This window comes from Aethalodelphis obliquidens, unplaced genomic scaffold, assembly GCF_003676395.1.
Source record: "Aethalodelphis obliquidens isolate GAN/ISIS:26980383/991018 unplaced genomic scaffold, ASM367639v1 scaffold7, whole genome shotgun sequence".
In the NCBI taxonomy this organism is placed as follows: domain Eukaryota; kingdom Metazoa; phylum Chordata; class Mammalia; order Artiodactyla; family Delphinidae; genus Aethalodelphis; species Aethalodelphis obliquidens.
Genome location: NW_020837951.1, coordinates 30,194,019 through 30,211,714, shown reverse-complemented (window position 1 = coordinate 30,211,714; position 17,696 = coordinate 30,194,019). Strand labels below are relative to the sequence as shown.

General features: G+C 38.4%; 1 protein-coding gene across 1 annotated transcript in view; it reads right to left on the bottom strand.

Moving 5' to 3' along the window:
* The window catches only part of GRIN3A (glutamate ionotropic receptor NMDA type subunit 3A), a 152,664-nt gene that overhangs the window by 108,179 nt on the left and 26,789 nt on the right, over window positions 1–17,696 (bottom strand). The gene's annotated exons all lie outside the window — the stretch shown is intronic.

The following is a 17,696-nucleotide window of genomic DNA, read 5'->3' as shown; positions in this document are numbered from 1 at the left end:
TTCCCTTACCCCTTCCACAATATGAGGACACAGTGAGAAGCTGGCAGTCTGCCACCATGCTGGGACCCTGATTTCGAACTTCTAGCCTCCAGAATTGTGAGAAATGAAATTCTGTTGTTTACAAGCTACCCAGTCTGTGTTACAGCAGGCTAAATACACTAATACATATGGAATAATTAACAATATACTTATAAAAATTAAATACATAGGCTAATATTGAAGGTTTGATTGCATTTCTGTATCTACTGAGACTGGATTCTTGCTGTGAAGGGTGAAATGTGTGCCATTTAAACACATATATGTAACTTCCACCACAATTTCATCTACTTATAGAGCTCACCAACTCAATGAAAGAAAAGTATCTTATTTGAAAAAATCACAAACTATTAATTATATAGATGAAGTGGAAATAGTCCTCTAATGAATGAATCTGTTAATTGTTCTGAGAGTAGACATTTGACATATTTATCCTTTAACACTGACATCCTGAGGATGGTTAGCACAATGCTTTACACAAGGTAGTGTACAATAGACACAGTCCAAATTGACTAAATATGGTCCCATTTTGGAGCTATTAGACTATTGAACTATTTTTGAGAACTTGCCAAACATTCAAGTCAATAACATGAGGAGGGCTTTCGCAGTAAAATTTCATGCCCTTGTACAAAAGGAAAGAAGTGTAGCCTTCCTTTATCTACCAAAAAGTGTATAACAAGAAATAGAGTTTGAGTTGAACTTTGAACTCTTTGAAGGGTTAAAAGCATTCTGATATGTGTAGAATAAGGAGTGAGGATTCCAAAGGAATTTATGGGCGAAAAACTATTACCAAAGGCAGTAAATGAGAGTAATCATAATGGTAAGGAAGAGGGAGTCTTAAAATTTATTTTGATAACTTGACTTTTGTCCTTCTAAATTAAGCTTTTGAGCAGGACTTGTAATGATAAAACCAGAGCTTTTGGAGGATCATCTATTGGTAGCATTCAAAAGGAAGAGGGAAAACAAGCCTTCTAGGATTTCGATAAGGTGCTAAGGGTTTAAACTGGAAGCCAGTGTTGGTAATGATAGGAAGAGTGATTTAAAAAAAGGTTTTTTTAAAATTAAAATTTAGTGACAAGGTCAGATGTAAGAAGCAAAAAGAGAAAGGTGTCAAAAAACCAGGAGGTAGGTAGTTCCTGTTTCTAGGCTTGGGATGCCATATAAGATAAAGGACCAGAAGCTTCATTTCCTCACTCTTACTACTGATGAATATAAATTGCTCCAGAGAGTTCTTTCTTTCCTCCTCTTTTAACTTTCTTCCTTTCCTTCCTTTTTATATCCTCCTGTGCCTTAACCCTCTTCCAGAATCAGTGAGCAATGGAAGGCAAGCTATACATTTAGCTGGCAGGAACAAATTATTCCCAACTGTTTTCTTGGCCTCAGTTCCCTATTCTGTTGCCAGTTTTCTTTCTAAAACATAAATATGACCATATCATTCTTCTGCACCATAACCTCTGAATCACCCATAGGACAAATTTCAAACTTCACCTGTAACACTCCAAACATGTACCCCAAGACAGGTCATAGTAGACAAATTATTTTTCTTGTGTCAGAGTGAGCATGTTCACATCTACACAAATTTGATACGCTGAATTCTCCACCTGTGAATGTACTTGCCTATATTCATATTCATCCTTCAGAACTCAACTCTTGCATGCAGATTTCCAGAAATTAGCTTACGTTCCACTTACTACTGTTTCTGCTGCTGAGCTTTTTTCCTCGCAGTATTTTTGCCCTTTTGATTTCCTGCAATGGTGAACTGGGTTTTTGTTTGACTGCCCCTCTGACTGTTGCCCAAGCAGAATTAATCGTCTCATGTCTGTGTCAGGGTGTCATTTTGTTCATCCCTTTATTACAGCACCCTTCATACCGTAAGTTAGTTATTTGGTTAAGTGCTTATCTCCCACACTAGACTGGAAGCTCCTTTAGGATAAGGATCATATCTCAATCATCTCTTCTAACACAGTTATTAGTTAACCAGAGATAGTATTTATCAACTGGAATTTTCTTTTGTCCATCCTGGGCTATGATCATAATCTTGTCACTGAAAGACTGAGAAGAAAACCATTTCCAGCAGAGCTGCACGACCCAATATTTTGCCCCCAGTGGGGACAAAGGCCCATCTATCCACTTCCTACAGAGAGATTCATTAAATCAGTATGTGAGGATCATGTTCTAATGGAGGCAGAGATGAAAATGTTCTCCTCTTGCTAAACAGGGAAGTAAAATTAGCTAATCACATTGAGCATTCAGCACCAGAGAGACAAATGCATTTGGCATGAGAGAGTGACAGAGGAGTAAAATGAAAGCCCCTCCCCATGGATTATGTGATCTGTATAATCACACTCATCCCTACAAACAATTCTAGTAAGAAAGTCTAGATGTCGAAGTTAATCCTTACACGAATTTAAGGAACACAATTCTTCAAATAAATATTTATTAAATAATAGTTTAGAAACATCTAGTGATATTGTATTTATCTGGCAGCCTCAGAAGCAAAATCTCCTAATTTCTCTCCATATAATAATCAAGGGAAAGGTGCGTGTACGTGTGTGTGCATGACACACACACACACAGATATGAAAACTTAAAACAAAAAATTCAAGCCTAATGGTAAAACTTTCATCAAAATCTGGGACAAAAATTAAACAAGAGCTATCAAATGAAACTGAGAATCAAAATCTATGTCTGAGAGATAGTTTGCTGCTTGCAGAAGAACAACCCATGGCCTGAAGGAAGGTATAATTTAAAAAAAATTTTCTACATTGTTTATCTCCTAAATCAGAGATCCAATAACAAAACAATTTGAGTTAGGAAGCCTCTCTCAACCATGCTGACAGTAAAAACTGCTTCATAAGTGCATTCAATTTATATAAATTAAAATATACAGGCTCAGGAGGAGGTAGGGGGAGAGAAAAATGAAGTAGTACTGATAATTCTAATTATCCTAAGTGAGTATATTCTTTATTACCTATGACTATTATATATAGGTATTATGTATTGTAATAAATACATGTTATTGTACACAGTTATATACACAAAATCATATATGCCAAATTAAATAGGTAATTTTTAAAAACTGAAGTATAGTTAATGTACAACATTATGTCAATTTCAGGTGTGCAACAGTGATTTGACATTCAAATATATTATGAAATGATCACCATAATAAGTCTGGTAACCATCTGTCACCATTCAAAATTATTACAGTATTAGTATTATTGAATACTATATTCCTTAAGCTGTCTAATACTTCCTCATAAGTTATTTATTTTATAACTGGTAGTTTGTATCTCTTAGTCTCTTTCACCTATTTCATCCAACCTCCACCCCAACCTCTGGCAACCACCAGTTTGTTCTCTTTATCTATGTCTGTTTCTGCTTTGTTTTTGTTTGTTGATTCGTTTTGTTTTTTAGATTCCACATATAAGTGAAACCATATGGTACTTGTCTTTCTCTGTCTGACTTACTTCACTTAGCGTAATACCCTCTAGACCCAACCATGTTGTCACAAGTGGCAAGATTTCATCCTTTTTTATGGCTGAGTAATATTCCATTGTGTGTGTGTGTGTGTGTGTGTGTGTTTGTGTATCACACATCTGCTTTATCCACTCATCTTTTGATGGACACTTAGGTTGCTTCTATGTTTTCGCTAACTTAAGGAATTTTCTAATGTAATTTTCTGATACTTTGAATTGAGTCTTTATTTCGAAGCAAGATAACACGCCTCTCCACTCCACTCTCCACTGAGTTTTAGGGTTTTATTCCCATCATAATCTGCTTCTACATTATTTGGGGGCTGACATTCCCAAAAGTATGGGCCAGAAGTGTGGATGGGAAATGGCCATGTTGAAATGCACTCATGGAATGAAATCTCAACAAGTCAAGTGCAGAGCTGGAAGGAGAGAGGAGTTGCCAAGACAGCAGTGCAGTTGCCAGTGTCAGAGAATTGCAGAAGTGTCAGAGATTTATTCAATTGTGTAAGGGAAGATTGCTTTAGCTGTTATGGAGCACAGTGGATTTACAACTAGTAAAAGATTAAAATTCCACAGAAACAAAAACCAGGCGAGAAGGGTAAGAAAATGTGGAAAAATAAAAAGATAGAGGGGCTGTGCCTTAAGAGATATTAGAACACAACAGAAAATGCAATTTTTATATAACCATAATAATTAAAACAGGTAAGTATTAACAAAAGGATTAACAGGTAAATAAATAGAACAGATGTTAATGCACATTAAGAAGTACATTGATTTAATATACTATATTAATATATTGAATACTATACACTGAAAATTATAAAGGAATATAGAAGAAACATATGAAGTTAAGAGTTGAGAAAATAGATTATTTGGGAAAATACATATCATTTAAAGTCCTAGTTCTACCATATATTAAAAATAAATTCCAGGCCATTTAAGAGTTAAAAGTACAATGTCAAATCATTAAAAGTTAGAGCATATAGGTAAATGTGTCAGAAATCACAATGATAAAGAGAAATACATTAAACTAAATATTACAATATGCTTTATTTCCAGCATTAAACACCTCTCATAAGCAAACAAAAAAATAAAAACATGAGAAACAAAAGAATATTTGCAACATATTTGACAGAGTTAATGGTCACAAAATGTAAAGAACATTTACTAATCAATCAGGAAATAGAACCCATGACTGAGCATTCATTCAATCAAGAAAATTAATTTTAAGCTCCTACTGTGAGCCATACTCTCTGTAAAAATTTCCTGTTGTCTATACAGTGGGTGAGAGATAGACAATTTACAGATAAGTAGACAAACACTTAATATAATTATAAATTATGGAAATTACTGTAAATGAAACTAATAAGGTGTAGCAAGACTAGGAAAGGGGAAAGAGTATCCCAGGAAAAGTGTAATAATTATGATTAGTAGGGTAGGTGGATGCACATATTTGCACTGTATAAGCACTCTCTAACTGGGACTTTAGAAAAAGTAAGGGATGTGTATAAAAATGATTAATCACTATATATAGGTAAACACAAATACTGATTTTTTAAAAAATACACATTTAACTAAAAATGTAGTTTCATTTTGACCATCCATTCCTCTTTGACTAGGTACAATCTTCCTAGTCCCAGATAAACGATTGGAGCCACTACCTGCTTCTACATTCCCTCTGCTTGATTCTTTTTTTAAAAATTTTATTTATTTATTTATTTATTTATTTATTTATTTATTTATTTATTTATTTATTCTTGGCTGCATTGGGTCTTCGTTGCTGCACGTGGGCTTTCTCTAGTTGCGGTGAGCAGGGGCTACTCTTCGTTACGGCGCGCAGGCTTTTTATTGCGGTGGCTTCTCTTGTTGCGGAGCACAGGCTCTAGGTGCACAGGCTTCAGTAGTTGCAGCATGCAGGCTCAGTAGTTGTGGCTTGTGGGCACTAGAGTGCAGGCTCAGTAGCTGTGGCACAGGGACTTAGTTGCCCGCGGCATGTGGGATCTTCCCGGACCAGCACTCGAACCCGTGTCCCCTGCATTGGCAGGTGGGTTCTTAACCACTGTGCCACCAGGGAAGTCCCCTCTGCTTGATTCTTTACCCTCCCCTTTTGCAGTGTCTTCAATGTTCTTGCTCAAATCCTAAACTGTCCCTTCTGGCTGGACCACTGTCTTCAGTCAGCTGAGCTTTTCTCTCCTTTTGTGGGACAGTAAGTATTGTGCTTAGGACTTAGTAGTCCTAGCAACCTATCCTTAGCTTCTGGCTCCATCATTTACAAGCCATGTGGCTTTCAACAAGTCACTCAGTGTCTCTGAGTCATAAATTTCTCATCTCTAAAACAAGGAAAATACTACCTCCTACCTTACAGTTTCATTTAGAGAATTAAATGTGAGAATGTGATAATGCATGGAAAGTAACTGGCCCAGAGTGAAGGCCCAGTAAGTAATAGTTGTTACAGTTTTCTTAGAGTTAAGTCATTGTGTTGGACATGCCTGCTAAAGTGATTGCAATACAATTTTTTTCTTTGCTATTCTTGCTCTTTTTCCTTTCTCTTTTCTATTTTCACCCAATGGTCCCTGCAATAAATATCTTTTACAAATACCAATTATACCAACTCCTTAGCAGGAAAAGAACAACTCCATCTCAGGATGGGAGCTGCTATTTATTTGGAAGACATCATATTCACAGCAGAGCACACACTCCCCCCACCCTCCATAAAAAATCCCCAAAGCAAAAGACTTCTTTCTTTGGTAACTAGCTCCAGTGTGACATCACGAGTTAAGGAATTTTGGGCGCCAGTTGCTGGAGATCCCCCATCAATCTTTGTTCTTCCCAAGAGCACAGATTCAGCTATTTTGGGGATCAGTAAAAGTTTCAAAAACAGAATTCATTGCAGCAACGAGCTTGTCAGATACTTTGAGATATTCCCTGACAGAAGAAAAGAGGTAATGAGGTTGGGTTTGCTTCAAGAGAGGAGAAAAGATGAAATTCTCTCAGCTCTTGCCTGGGGAAGCAAACCCATTTAGTTTTGACTTCTAGGTCAAAGCTCAGAAAGTTCAAGTGAGCATATTTCCACTACTTTTAATGGAGATGAAATTCCTTTCTATACCTAAGTCTGCTGATTGCTAAAGGTGTTCAAAGGGCTCAGAACTACTTCCTACACTGCTCTCGCTTCTCCTCAGCCAAGGAGGCTGCAGGAAGTTTGCTGTTTCTCATCACCGCACAGCTCATTTGACCTATATTATATAGAAGTCTTTTTCTTTCTGAAAATTAAAGCTTATTCCTTTAGAAGCCCAGGCTTTTAAATAAATTAACTGTTTTTGCGGTTGTATTAGGGATTCAGGCAAACATAAGGCATAGTCCCTGCCCAGAAATTGTAATCTAATAATAATAATAATACAAATGAAAAGCTAATACCTACCAATGGCCCTAGTGCTTTTTGCATATTGTCTTATTTTATCCTCACAATGACCTCATGAGGTGATTACGATGATTAGTCTCCTTTAACAGATGACAAAAATGAGGCTCAGAAAGAGTGAGCAATTTCCCCAAGGTTGCACAGCTACTGAGAAATAGAGCCTGGGTCCAAAATCCAAGTTTGTAAGACTTGAAAGCCTGTGCTTTGGGCCAGTACTCTATACTGCTCCCTCCACTTGGTAAGAATAAAATGTGCATTAGAGTCTTGACGTTTGTAGATTAAAATTTATAGCTCTAGTTATTTGCAAGTAATCCTAAAAGCCCATGGAATCAAGTCCCTTTTAAGATGTGTCATGGTATGGGTTAGCATGACATGCCTTGTGCGGCTGGCACACGGGAGCCAGTGAGGGAGGCCAAGCCTGCTGCTCAGCGTGCACACGGCTTCTCAGCCATTTTCTTCCCTCATCCTCCCATTTGTAGTAACTCTTGTGAAACAAGACTTGTGTTTCTTCAATAATGACAATTTAACAAAGAAAGCCAGTGGTATAATTAATGACATGAGTTTTGTGTTTGGTAAAATAAGAAAGTTTGGAGAAGGTCACTTAAGTTTTTCATTTAGATTCTACTGAACTTCATGGACGAAACTATAATCTACAATGGTGTTTGACTGTTATGTATGGGAGTGTCAACAAAGATCTTAGGATATATCCCTCAGGATTTTTGAGTGATATATGAAGCAATATATAAGAGAGTAGTAGAATACAATGAATGCTTCAGAAGGCAGGATTATGGATATGTGGTACAGTTGGCATAATCCTGCCAATCATGCTGGGTGTGGTCTGTTTCACTGCAGCAGTTTGAGGAAAGCTAGTCTTCCCTCCTGGAAATAGAGCAGACACCAGTAGACTGGCTCAGTTTTAGGAGGAAGTGTTGGTACAGATACACTGTCTTCAACAACAATTGGCTGATGGATTCATCCAACAAAGCAAGGGTTGAAAGGCTATTATATGTCAGGCCTTGGGTACAGAGATGCATGTCTTCAGGCAGAGGAATGAGCAGACACATGCATGCAGTAGGTACTATTTGAACCAACTCAATCCTTTTTCACCTTAGGCCAATTTCCAGAAAGAGAAGTCAGGGGCATAGCAGGTCAGCTTGTGGCAATCACTCAAGCTTCCTGTGCTGGGCTTTCGATCACGTATTTTTTCCCATTCTAGATCCATCTAATTATCGATACTCAACTCTTTCATCCGTGTTCCACCCACATCTACTTTTTGTTGTGGATGGTTTTACTTTGTTTCTCTCACCTGACCTTTGGTAATCTTGAAAGCCTTTAGCTGCCACTCACTGTCTGAGTTCTGTGCTCTCAGCCCAGGCATACAAGATATACCCTGCCCAGGTACAAATTCTGGGGCTTAAAACTGTCACCAGTATACTTGGGGAGGGGGAGGACTTTGTTTAAAAGGATGTGGCTACAGAAGATATGTAGTCATATGGTGCTCAAGAGAGCAGTCAGTACAGGCGAAATGGCCCAGTGTAGGAAAAGGTGAACCAGGGACAGGGAGTCACTGAAAATGTGGCCCTTTGACATCAGGAAAGACTAGTAGCAGGCAGCAAGGTCCAAAACCTTGGTTTGGGGTTCAGTAGGTCACTGCAACTCCCAGGGGAGCCCAGAGGCGAGAACACTTTGGCTCTTTTTGGAGTAACTCAGATCTTTGTTTGAATTGTGGCTCTGCCATTTACCAGTTCTGTGTGATAGACTTTATGAAAATCATTTAGCCTCGTGGAGCTTCATTTTACTTTTCTGTGCAATGAAAATGATACCACCTACCTTGCAAAGTTTGTGAGTATTAAATAACATAATATACATAAAGCATCAGCACACAGTAAACAGTAAGTGGTAGCTTATAATAATGATGCTGTTGCTGATGAGGTTAGGAATATTATACTAAGAGAACTGAAGTATAAGGGCTAGACTGGTGATACATTCAGCTTATTTAATGAATAGTTGAGTATCTGTTTTGTGCCAGTCATTGGGTACTGACTGGGACTACAGTAGCAAATAAGGCCAAAGTTGTCTTTTCTTTTATGGACTTTAAAGTCTAGAGGATACTATTATCAGCATCAAGACACAAACTGAGGATTAATTTAGACAGAAAGCAGCAAACCAGTGACAAGAAATAGGGCCCAAAGTTTGAGCCAGACTAAAAGGAATGGTGATTTGGTTTTTCAGTTTTAGATTATGAGGCAAATATCTTCACACCCTTATTTCCTGAATTACAGACAAGCCCTGGGTACTGGGGCAAGACCAAGTTTACAGGTGAAGGTCATGGATGACATGGAAGGGAGGAGGAGGCTAGAAGAAGGCAGGATCTGACAATTAAGGAGGTGTCCTCACATGCCCGACATGTAGTAAGTATCTGGTAAAAGTTAGCCTTATTATTATCATTGGTGTTGTTAACAAAAGTAGCCCACTTACTTGGGCTGGAACAATTGATCCTTCCCTCATGACTCAGAGCATTCTGTTGTCAGCACCAGACACTGTGCCTGACTGCGGGACCATGATGTGCTCAGGGGCCATGGAGCCAGCTGCTTTCCATGTTGACTGAACTAAGTAGGGCTGAGCTTATGGAAATGCTGGAGCTCTTGAGCCTCTCTCGAAAGTATATTTTTTCTCTTTCCTGCCACGGCGTAGGGTTACCTACTATCCCCTTTTGTTTTGTCAGTTTGCCAACTTTCGTCAACTCCTTGCAGCCTCTTTTTAATATACTTTGAGCTAGAAAGAGTATAACTCTCATGTCACTATTTTGTCTCAAATAAGAGTAAAATACATCAAGACCATCTTATAAGCAAATATTAAGGAGACTGTGGACTGGATTTGATATCAGGACTGTTCTGGGGAACTTGACTTCCACTTCTTTAACTGTGACAAGAGAATAATAATAGTCAACCAACTACCTCAGGACATTGTGGAGACCACATGATGATATGCATGTGAAAGTGATTTATGAAGTAGAAAGCACTGTTACAATAGGGGACATGATGCATTTGCATGTTTGTTTTCTGGACAGTAGGGGGTTGGCAGGATCAATAAGCTGGATAGAGGTAAAGGAGGCATTTCTAGACTAGAATGTTCAAGTTAGATATAATTTTCAAATTCTATGCCAACTTTTTCGTCTTCATATTACAGAGGATAACATTATTTGTTACACTTCAACAACTTTTGGAATAAAGATGTTGGTTTAAGACTGATTTTAGTTCCTATTTCCATGCTCAGGTTTTCGTCAAATTAAGTAGTATTTGAACGAACTTCCACATTTACAGGTATCAGCAGGGCAGATGATTTATAAGATAATTAAAATTTATTGAAGTATTCCAACCATTGTTATAGACACTCTCTCAGTGACAAACTGCAGCATATTTTCTTATAATGGGAACTGTTGAAATGTGCACCAGATAAACTGTCTAGCATGCAAGTTAAATTTCCTATGGAAATTTGATTATTTTATGTCAGTGCAGCTTGAAACTATTATTAAGAGATGGCTTATGTCACATACTAATTTGCTTTATTATACTAAGAATGAAAAGTCAGCTAAATGTTGATTATTTCTATTAACTGACACCACAGTTGACATAAACTTTTTTCTCGATTCTGTAAGCCATTTTTTAATTGATACAAGTACATGTTTTGTACATTTAAACCATGGTTCAACTAATTGTGATGTAACATGGCTTTCGTATATTCTGGTTTAGCATTCCAGGTTAATTTTTATAATATCATAAAATCTATAAAATCAATTTAGTCGCATAATGGCTTCTTATTTCATTTGAAAATTTTGAAAAATTAGATGGACTCACATTCATTGCTTGCTACCTGACACTTACCAGTTTAATACTAGAAATAGTATTAGCATGACCTTAAATAGTATCTAAGTAAATTTCCATCTTACCACCTTATTTCAAAACTTGTGATCTATTCATTATGATTAAGCTTTGCTGCAATACATTTTATTTCACTTGCATTGATAGGCACACATTAGCATAGTTAATTCTTTGTACCTTTCAAATCCTGGTTCAACATAAGAAGGCATTAGAAATATTGAATTTAGTTTCAAAGTCTCTGGTCACAGAGGCAGTACTTTCTCATGAATTAGAGAAAGTAGAATTAGAGCCTTCAAACTCTTAAAGCCTCTATAAGCAGTTCTGGTGACTTCAGGTCCAGAATGATGAATCCTGAATGAACAGACCTATGTTCATTCAGGATGGTCTATGTGAGCATTGTCACTTACTATGAAATGAAAAATGAACTGTTTGGTTAATTTTCAAACTTAAGATTTGGATTGCATCTGGCCCTGTTGTGAACTCACTTGTCACATCATTGCCTGTATCCATTCAAGCCTAGTGATAATCAGATAAGGCAGAAATATTGTTTGAAGGTCCACCAAAAGCTAATTAGTGCACTTACGATTTTATCATTTGGTTTATAAGGGACCTTAAAGCTCACTTAATTCAAACTCCTGTACAGTTTACAGAATGCCATGTATTAAGGTGCAAGAGTGAGTTAAAGGTCTTTCTCGTTCTATTTTGAAAGTTGATAATTTGTTTAATTGAGGTGGTCTGTCTTCCTTACAGTCTTTTGTGAATATGACTAAATTTTTAATATTTATGAATATATCTACTTGTGTTTAATTTTATTTTAAAGGAAAGATTCAGGCTCAGCCCAAACTTGCACACTCTAATATCTCTCTGCAGTCCTTAAACCACAAATAATTGCTTTTTATAAAAGAGGTATATAGAGTGTACTGATTTATGAATTCACTAATTTTTCTTCTCCACTGTGACAAACATATACAATCACATCATGTCTTGAAAGGGAAACATTAATCGCTAACATATCTAGTGCTAAAAAGAATTAAATCAAATAAAATGGATTTTCTGGGTTTCCATCCAACTTACTATATGAACTCTGGAATGATCTCTTTCTGGAATTACTTACTGTCCATATATATTCATTCTGTTAGCATTATTTAGCCTCTATTGGCATTTTTATTTTTTTTAAACTCTTGCATATCACACCAAAGGCCTTTAGGCTTTAAAATGAGAAGAACCACCAAAGATCATCATTGTGTTTTCTAAGTCAGTCCAGGGAACATAGACCCACAAAGAGATCAGGGACCTTGAGAGGTCTTTACTGTTTCCAGAATAAAAGAGAATTGATAACCCAGCCTTTGTAACCCAGTCCAGCATCTCAAAGTGCTAAATTCACAATGTTGATGATTTTCTCTCTCCCTCTGCCTGTGTCCTGGGTGATCCTGGAGAGTCCTGATATCTTACTTCTTGCCTCCCTTTCCAGATTATGCAAGATCCATCAGAGCTGACTGTTACATCTCTGTTTTCTAGCCGTCATCCTTATCTCCTTTGAAGCACAACAGGGGTGGTACTGTTTATTCAATTGTCTAAATATATCTTAGTTTCCTTTGATCTTGGAAGCCACTTCAAAAACCTTGGAATTCCCAGCTCTCTTGCCTCTACATCCATGGATCATTTTCTCTGCCCAGAACACTCTTTACCTCTCTTTTTGCATCACTAACTCCTAGTCATCTTTCAAGGCTGTGCTCAGGTTTCTTTTCTCTGGTTAAACATTGTTACTTGCTTCACCCTCAAGTTGTATTACTTGTCTGTCTTTTATCTGCAGCCCCACCATATTTTGTACATTTGCCTCTCATTTATTACATGGCATAATCATTAGTTTACTCATCTCTCTCCTTCTCTGGAATATTTGGGGACTAGAGATGTTCCCTCATATAGTGAAATCCTGAGTTACATTGCCCAGAAAATAAGAGACTCACAGAGAAGTGTGGGTTGAATGAATAAACGGTGATATGTAAGTTTAGATTTGGAGGAGAAGTCTGACCTTTAGCTGAGATGTGTCTATTTTTTATGTCATTGTCCTTCCTGTTTGACTAATATGGTGTCTCTCTAGAGCCAAGAATGATTATTATCTGCTTTCCCATAAAATCCTATCCTTCCAGATGACACAAATCTTCTCTGATGTCAATCAGAAAAGTGGCACCTGAATGCCAAGAGGATTGACAGAATTGCTCAAATGCATATTCGCCCCAGGCACTGTTTAGAAATACAAGTGAATCATGATATGCTCAAACTCAGTGTGTGTCAGTCATTTTCTTTACTCTAAAGACGGTTGTGGAGAAATATTTATCGTGCTTTATAAATTATTCATAATTGAATTTGTTTAAATGCTCAACAGTGATGCATTTAAAACATGATTCAATATACAAAAGTATCAATACTGAGGCAACCTTTCAGTTACCTGTTATCTAGACTGAGGTACCATTATAGAACTGGAGAAATGACTTTGAAATCTCTGTGACCAACCTACAGTGGGATTCTAACAAAGTAACTGGAAATGACAATAAATAAAAACTATGTTAAGGGAAAGAAGAGGACAAAGGAAGATGACAGAAGTCTTATCAGTATTTTAAACCTTAAAATAACACACCTATTATTACTACGAATAACAAAGTATCTTGGAGTTTGCATAAAAGAGAAAGTAATTAAGCTTCTACTTGAGTTCAGAGACACAACTTGGCTTGGAGGATGGGAGAGGGGAACATGGACACCTGAACTACAGTATGAACTCTCCCCTCTCCTTGCCCTACGTTAGTCTACTTTGCCACTTACTGTAGATGGTGGAAGTATGAAGATGCTTACTCTTCCTCAAGAAAATAAAGTGCAGATTGTTATAAGCTGAAATAAGGTGGGTCCAGAACTGGTACCTGTAGTGTCTGGCAATTTTCTTTTTTTTTTTTAATTTATTTTTGGCTGTGTGGGGTCTTCGTTGCTGCACACAGGCTTCCCCTAGTTGCGGCAAGCGGGAGCTACTCTTCATTGTAGTGTGCGGGCTTCTCATTGTGGTGGCTTCTCTTGCTGCGGAGCATGGGCTCTAGGCACGTGGGCTTCAGTAGTTGTGGCACACGGGCTTCAGTATTTGTGGCTCGCGGGCTGTAGAGTGCAGGCTCAGTAATTGTGGCGCACAGGCTTAGTTTCTCCGCGGCATGTGGGATCTTCCCAGACCAGGGCTCGAACCCATGTCCCCTGCATTGGCAGGCGGATTCTCAACCACTGCACCACCAGGGAAGTCCTGGCAATTTTCAATTAGAGAAATGATGGGTAATTTTTTCTTTCTTCTTTCTTACCTCCCTAATGACCTTGTTCTGGAATTTGCTTCAGCAGTTTCTCTCTCTCCCCTGGGATCTCCCATAAGCTTACAAATATCCTCAATATCATCCACTTTCCTACTCCAGCTACTATTCTAGCTATTACTCCTTTTCTGCAGCACAAGTCTGAAGATGTATCAACACTTAAAATTACTTATTCCTCATTTTTCATTTTTCTCACCTGATCAGGCTTTTGAATTCACCACCACAACTTTTATTGAAGCAGACAATGACCAGATACTACTGAAGTGAAAGGATGATTTTCATTGTATAGGTGACTCACCTCTAAATACCATACAACACAGTTTTTCACTCCCTCTTGAGACACTTCATCTTCTAGGCTTCTCAGTTCCATAGATGGGCCTTGTTTTCTTCTTACCTCACCAGTTTATCAGTCTATCATTTTTCTAAATTTGATGCCCCTGGCTCTGTCCTTGCCTCCTGTTTTCTCATCTGCGCTACAGCCTACTAAATTTAAGTACCACGTATACCCTTTATTCTCTAACCTGGCCTTGTGTATTTGACTGCCTTCTTGATACCTCTTTTTGGATTCCTGTTAGGCATCTGAAACCTAACAAGTCCAAAGAGATTCATTGTGTTCTTTCCTCTTACCCCCACTCCACCCCTGCCAAATCCACTTTCTTGAAAGCCCTCCCCAAGTACCATCATCCACACTGACTGCTCCGACCAAAAACTAACAAGTCTTCATATCCCTTATTAATCCATCAGTAAGTCTCATTCACTCCAAAATATATCTCAAATTCAATCACCTTCATCATCTCACTGTTTCTTTTTTTAAAGATATCTGTGCTCCCATTTTTTTTTTAATACATTTATTTATTTATTTATTTTTGGCTGTGTTGGGTCTTTGTTGCTATGCGCGGGCTTTCTCTAGTTGAGGAGAGCGGGGGCTACTCTTCATTGTGGTGCATGGGCTTCTCATTGCAGTAGCTTCTCTTGTTGCGGAGCACGGGCTCTAGGGTGGGCGGGCTTCAGTAGTTGTGGCACACAGGCTCACAGGCTCTAGAGCACAGGCTCAATAGTTGTGGCGCACGGGCTTAGTTGCTCCACAGCATGTGGGATCTTCCCGGACCAGGGCTCGAACCCGTGTCCCCTGCATTGGCAGGCAGATTCTTAACCACTGCGCCACAGGGAAGTCCCCATCTCATGGTTTCTAGAGCATGCCTCCCTCCCTTCTGTCACCTCCTCTAATGTGACAGCCTCCTCATTTAGTCTCCCTGCCTCTACCACTGCTGGTCCAGCAATCAGTTCTATACATAGCAGGCAAAATGATCTTTTAAAAAAATCTAAAATCATTCCTTTGCTTAAAACACTTTAATAGTTTCCCACTGCAACTAAAGCAAAATGTAAGCTCTTTACCCAGTGCCCTAAATGATCTGGCTCTGCCTATTTCTCTAAATTCCCCACTCTACATGTGTGGTCTCAAAGCCCTTATACTCAAACCTTGTATCTGGTGTTCCTTCTTATTTTATGCAAAGTGGGAATACTGTTCCCCCATGTGGCTGATTCTTTCTCAACATTGAGGCCTCAGCTCAAATTTCTGGGCTTTCTAACTAACATGAGCAGCCTCCCCACTGCATCACCTTCCTATCATTTTCTTCACAGAACATTATTTTATCTTCTTCAATAACAGAAATTATTGAGACTTCCCTGGTGGCATAGTGGTTAAGAATCAGCCTGCCAGTGCAGGGGACACAGGTTCGATCTCTGGTCCGGGAAGATCCCACATGCTGTGGAGTAACTAAGCCCATGTGCCACAACTACTGAGCCTGCCTGCCACAACTACTGAAGGCCGCGTGCCTAGAGCCTGTGCTCCGCAACAAGAGAAGCCATTGCAATGAGAAGCATGCGCACCACAACGAAGAGCAGACCCTGCTGGAAGCAACTAGAGAAAGCCTGCGTGCAGTAACGAAGACCCAATGCAGCCAAAAATAAATAAATTTATTAAAAAACAAATTATCTTATTCATTTGTTGATGAATTTGTTGAATATTTTCTCACAACTAAAACGAAAGTTTCTAGAGGGCCCAGACACTAGATCCCTACTATCTCCTCAGGGCCTAGAGTATTGTTGAATGGTGTTTATTGGCTGACTGACTCAAGATATCTCTCTATCACATATTAAAACTGAACTTTCTACCAAAAACTTCAAAAGCTCATTTTTTGAGCAATAAGGCGTATCCTAGAAGTTGTCCCAGGAGAATAATTTTGGGGTGGTTAAATCTATAGAAATCTGTCTTCTTTGCTACCTGTCTCCATCCACGCCTCCATGGTGCTCCCTTTGCCTTTATTTCTCGCTCTGTCTCTGTCTTGATCTTAATCTCTATCTTGGTCTCTAACTTTCTTTGTTTAAACATTTGTCTCCTTTGTGGCCCTATCTCTAGCTTTCCGTCTTGTTTATTCTTTTTCTTTTTTTAATTTTATTTATTTATGGCTGTGTTGGGTCTTCATTTCTGTGCGAGGGCTTTCTCTAGTTGCGGCAAGTGGGGGCCACTCTTCATCACAGTGCGCGGGCCTCTCACTATCGCGGCCTCTCTTGTTGCGGAGCACAGGCTCCAGAAGCGCAGGCTCAGTAATTGTGGCTCACTGGCCTAGTTGCTCCGTGGTATGCGGGATCTTCCCAGACCAGGGCTCGAACCCGTGTCTCCTGCATTGGCAGGCAGATTCTCAACCACTGCGCCACCAGGGAAGCCCTCCCTCTTGTTTAAACACAAGCGAAGGGCTTCCTTTAAAAGGAACATAATAATGGCAAGTAGCTGTATTTACTGAACATTAGAAACCATTATCATATTCAAACAGCCTGCTGTTTTGGCTATTGTCTTGGAAAGATGAGATATTTTAGCTATTATTTAAAACCTCATTATGGCACAGCTCTTTACTGCAAAATTGTCTATCTGTGGATCAAATCATGTTTCCTAAAATATTATCATACAGTATTTCTTGACAGAATAGGGCTAGTCCATTCAATAAATTAATGTAATGTTGCAGAGAGTCTCAGTTTAATTCTTTGGTGTCTGAAGTCGTATTCACTTTCAGAGTAACTCATGTTTTTAGGCAATATACTTTAAGTATATTTTTATTTGTTGAAAATATTTGTTGAATTGCTACGATATGGCAAGCACTGTAATACATATTGGAAGTGTGATGGGAATGAACTAAACAGACATGTCATCTGTCTTTGTGGAGCTCAGAGTCTTAAGGGGGAGGTGGATATTAATAAAATAATACATTAATAAAATAAAAAAAATAGTAGGTAACAGTTATTGGATGAATGCTTACTACGTGCCAGTCAGTGTTTTAAGTGTCTTACAACTATTAACTCATTTAATCCTTACAACAATTTTATGATGTAGGAACTACTAACATGCTCATTTTATAGAGGACAAAACTAAGATCACATATCTGGTAAGAAACCAAGATGGAATTCAAAATCAGTCTCTAGAAGCCATACTTTTAATCACATTTTCCTGCCTGGAGAGACTTGCTGAAAAAAAAAATGAAAGGCAAGAATC